At 37.9% G+C, this 5,363-nt stretch overlaps 1 pseudogene; it reads right to left on the bottom strand.

Moving 5' to 3' along the window:
• Positions 1 to 596: 596 nt before the first annotated feature.
• On the bottom strand, positions 597 to 3,177 carry LOC121677200 (annotated as a pseudogene).
• Positions 3,178 to 5,363: the final 2,186 nt, after the last annotated feature.

The following is a 5,363-nucleotide window of genomic DNA, read 5'->3' as shown; positions in this document are numbered from 1 at the left end:
CATTACCAATTATCCCTCTTTTTTTAAGAAGATCCCAGAGCCTATAAAATTCCTCCCCCATCCCTCAACCATATACCAATTATAACCAACTCCCAAATGATGTCCCTAAACCTGAGGGTAAACTTTGCTGGGAGAGGAGACGTCATCCTCTAAAATTGCTTCCAGCTGTCATGGGGGCAACGTTCTTTCTATAGGATCCTGTTAAAGTAAATGATGGTTAAGTTTTAAGATTAATATTTGGGCTGGTAAAATTGTAAATAATCTCTGAGCTATTTTTTTTTTGAGGTCTGGCCAGAATGTTGTAAAAGATGTGCATCATTTAAGCTAACCAAGTTGGAATCATCTTGTGTAGTTGGTACCAAAAACAAGTCTTGTAGTAGCGCTATCAGCATCATGACGTCATATTAACCAGGTGGAGTTGTTGTTGTGGGGCCCCATCTTTTTCCTGGAAACTTCAAAGATTACTGCAGGGAAATTTATTGTTCATTATGGAAAACTTAAGCATGATTTATATAGACATATATATTCAATGAAAAGTATGATAAAGACAAAAATAGATTTGAGGAAAGGCAAAAAAAAGTTTATAAATTATTTTTTTAGGAAGACCAGGAAACAGCTTCAGTACCACCCCAGGGGGCAGCTTGACCCTTCTCCTCCAGGTTGGCAAAGGGGGCTGCAGATGAGTCTGATGAGTCAATTGTCTGGTAGGTACTGTGCTCCTGAGAAGGTCCAAGAAACCTGGGCACAGTGGGAGCTCATCCCCTCACTCACGGTGCATGTGGTAGACAAGGCAGCAAGAGAGGGTTTGAGCAGCAAGCTGAGGATGGCCATGCCGGCGCTGAAGCGCCCAGTGTCGTTAATGACAGAAGTTGGGTAAAAAATGCTGATGTACATAATGTCCAGGAAGATGGTGACCACCAGGCCTCCAAGAAAGCTACCAGAGTGGGAGGTCCAAAATCCAAAATGGTACGGCGAGCACAACGTAGAGAGAGAGTGGGTGCGCCTGCATCTTCCAGTTTTTCTACCTGGGCTCCAGGCGGCCACACCCTAACCAAATGTAATTGGTTGAGCTTCCCCATCAACCATGCAGCTTTTATTACTATACCTCTATAATACAACTTGAAATTGGGAATGGTGAGACACTCAGCTGTTCTTTTATTGCTCGGGATTGTTTTAGCTATCCTGAGTAGGCTTCATCCCAGAGATACAGGAATAGTTCAATATACAAAAAAAAAAAAACTGTATATCAACAAAGTTTAAAAAAACTCACATGATCATTTCATTAGATGCAAATAAAAAGTCTTTGACAAAAATCTAACACCCCTTCATGACTGGAGACATTAGGAATACAACAGACATACTTAAACTTAATCAAGGCAATTTACAGCAAGTCTATAGTCAGCATAAAATTAAATGGAGAGAAATTCAAAGCAATTTCACTAAATTCTGAAACAAGACAAGGGTGCCCACTCTCTCCATATCTATTCAATATAGTACTTTAAGTTTTAGTTAGAACAATAAAACAACTGAAGGAGATCAAGAGGATACAAATTGGAAATGAAAAAGTCAAACTTTCACTATTTGCAGATGATATGATAGTATATATAAGTGACCCTAAATATTACACTAGGTAACTGCTATATCTGATAAATTCTTTCAGCAAAGCAGCTGGATACAAGATTAACTCAAAAAAATCAGTAGCCCTTCTATATACAAATGACAGCAGACTGAGAAAGAAATTAGTGTCTTAATTAATATATCTTGGGGTAATTCTAACCAAGCAAGTGAAAGGCTTATTTGATAAAACTTCAAGTCTTTTTTTGAATAAAGAAATTGAAGATATCAGAAGATGGAAAGATCTCCCATGTTCATGGATCAGTAGGACTAATATATTAAAAATGGTGATCTTACCAAAAGCAATCTACAGATTCCAAGCCATCCCCATCAAAATTCAAAGCCGTTACCTAGATATGAAGATAGCCAAGCTAGGTTAAAAATAGACAAATATATTTTATTTATTATAAGGGGAAAACTCACACCATAGGCACAGAAGATCCAGACTCTGCTTGACCAGGGGGAAACTACACAGAGAATGTACCTGGGTGGTGCACAGGTTTTTATCTCCTGGTCCCAGAAAGCCACACCTAAACTAGGTTCCACCTCTTAAAGATTATTGGTTAACAAGGCTTTCCCCATCAAAAATTCCAACACAATTCTTTTCAGACCTTGAAAGAACAATACTCAACTTCATATGGAAATACAAAAAAAAAATCTCAGGATACCTTAAAAAATTTAAAAAGAATATGTAATAATGGATTAAAAGAAAGGGTCAAGGTGAGCATATCAGGAAATAAAAACCACAGATGTTCAAAAGAAAATGATATTTGGCCTCAGAGAAACTAGAGTGAGTTAGCAAAATTTGAATTTGAGTTGAATGAGTTAGCGAAATTTCTCTAAGAATCTAAAAGCAAAAAATAAAATAAAGATGAGCATATAGTACATGCCTTTCATCCTGGAACCTGAAAGCAGAGGCAAGTGGATCTCTGTGAGTTTGATGTCTGCATGGTCTACATATTGAGTTCCAAGTTAGCCATTCCTATGTGGTGAGATCCTGTGAAAGAAAGAGAGGGAGGGAGGGAGGGAGGGAGGGAGGGAGGGAGGGAGGGAGGGAGGGAGGGAGGGAGGGAGGGAGGGAGGGAGGGAGGGAGGGAGGATGAGAGAAAGAGAAGAAGAGAAAGATTTTTAAGAAAGTAAATACACATGCACTGTGGGTCATGAGGACTCTGCTGGGAACCATATTAAAACTAACTAGGTTATAAGTCTAGGGACCTTAGTCCTCATCAGAAAAGACACAAAATAGCTACAATTTGCTTCTTCTGTATCTCTGAGTGCATACATGGAGGAATTGGTCTATAAGAATAGAGCAGAAAGGTAACAAGTCAAGAAGAGGATTCCCGGCAGACACCAAACTTCCAGTCTCCACAACTGTGAGGAGGAAAAGTTTTTTGCTGTTTATATCATACAGTTTGGGGCATTTGTTGCAGAAGTTCACACTGACCAGAACATTTGTAAATGTCTAATGAAGTGTGTTTACCATAGTGGTAAACAGTAGAGCACTTGGCAGAATCCAAGTGTGAAGTTCTGTTCTGCCATGCAAGGTCCCTGTGACCCTGTCATGCTGAAGCCAAAATCAGCACAGTCCTCTCCATCCCATGTCCACTACTCTCCATCTCAGGTCCAGTCATCTTCCTCCCAGGTCCAGTCCTCTCCATCCCAGGTCCAGTCCTCTCCACCCCAGGTCCAGTCCTCTCCATCCCAGGTCCAGTCCTCTCCATCCCAGGTCCAGTTCTCTCCATCCCAGGTCCAGTCCTCTCCATCCCAGGTCCAGTCCTCTCCATCCCAGGTCCAGTCATCTTCATCCATGGTCTAGCAACAACACTAGAAGCAATGAATCTCCATTTGCCCTAGTATTTTCTTCACTAAGCTTCTACAGCCATCTCAGTTTCTTGTTTCTCCCCTAGGATAGCTTCTTTGCAATATTCCATTTGCTTTCCCCACCTATCCTATAGCCTCTTGATAGGGGATAAACTATCCACTAGTAGGACTCAGTCTGGATTCTTATCCCTTCTCAGTCTATCTTCAACCACATTTGGGGTAAGTTCAGCAAACCAGCAGTAAGCTGATACCCCCTAAATTTGTATCTCCATGAAAGATCTTGAAACTGTCCTCAGATGAGTTATTTCAGCTTCTTATGTGGTCGCTCCATTTGAATGTCCAGAGGATCTGTCAGGCTCAAATGCTGAAAGCTGAAGTCAAACTTCCCCAAACTTCCTCTACATACCCTTTCCCATCTCCATCCTTATACTTGCTCTTTGTAAGTCCCACAAATATTAATAAAAATACGTAGGCCCATAAAATATGAGCCACATCTTTTCCTGATTATAATGTAATACAATTAGAATTTAAACTTAATCACTTGTTAACTTCAAACCAGAAATAAATCTTAGGTAAAAGAAGAAATCAAGATTGAATTAAAATTTATTCAGAAATTAACAAAATGAATGCTCTGCAAACAAAAACTTTAGGATGTGAATAAAAAGGAAACTGTGCAATTTAAAACAAATTTTCTATCAAACAGACAAGTTAAAAGTAAGGAAATTAAATATTCAGCCAGTACATTAAAAAGAAAATCATAAAATAACCCCAATCAGAGTAAGGAAGGAAATCCAGACACAGTGGCACACATCTGCAACCTATCATGGTAAGATAGAGACAGGAGGGTTGCAAGTTACAGAAGCCTGCCTCCTCTCTCTCTCTCTCTCTCTCTCTCTCTCTCTCTCTCTGAGTGTGTGTGTAAAACAAGTAAAGAAATTAGTAAAGGGGTAAATGATTGGATGAATGAACAGAAAAAAATTATATAAATGTGATCTACCAGAAGCTGATTCATTGAGAATCAATTATACATGCCTTTTACAAATGTAGTCATGCCATTAAACAGAAATTAAAGTAAATATAAACTATAAAAAGCAATAAGAATGAAAATTTATAAATACATACAAATATGATGAAAAGTTTGCTATCTCAAAGAAATACATATAGAGATAGATGATAATAGATAGACAGACAGATAGATTATATATATAATGTTATTATATATATAATGTTTATATATATAAACATTGAAAATACTTCTAGAAGAGACCATCTTTAAAGAAAATAGAAAGCTCAATAGTTCAACAATGAAGAAATGTAAAAGTTGGTTGAAGTTTTACCCCTGTAAAAATGTGTAAGCCTTGAGTTGCTTTAGAGGTAATTTCAACCATCTTTGAAAAACCATATGGTCTGCTCTAAAGCTGCATTCAACTTACTCCCTGAGGAGACCTTTGCTCTGGTACCAATTCTATGGTATGAGCATACTGAAGAATCTTACTGGTTGAAAGAATACAAAAACTCTAAATAGCATTTTAGCAAATTAAACTCCACAGTGGACTAGCCAATACCATATAGGATTCTATTAGCTATTTGCTAAAGAATGAAAGGGTAATTTAATAAAATATTACAAATGAAATCAAACATGTTTGCTAAGTTGTAAATGCCCTTCAGATTAAGCTCTAGCTTCTGATTGACATTACACTGTGTTAGGAATAGGAACAGCTTACTAAAATTCACAAGACGTGTTAGAGAATGATACAGCCAGTGTTGCACTTAAAAAGTAAAGCAATAGAAATAGTTGCTTGAAAAGCATGAACTGAATAATGATGCCTCTTTACATACATTTAGCCTACATCGCTTACTCATTTTCATGTTTCAGTACTTATTCATAAGGGACAGAAGTTTCATTATGCAGATGATGTAATTACCTA

The sequence above is a fragment of the Arvicola amphibius genome, chromosome 5 (assembly GCF_903992535.2).
Source record: "Arvicola amphibius chromosome 5, mArvAmp1.2, whole genome shotgun sequence".
Taxonomy (NCBI): Eukaryota; Metazoa; Chordata; class Mammalia; order Rodentia; family Cricetidae; genus Arvicola; species Arvicola amphibius.
The sequence above is the reverse complement of the archived record's forward strand: the minus strand, read 5'-3'. Positions and strand labels throughout refer to the sequence as shown.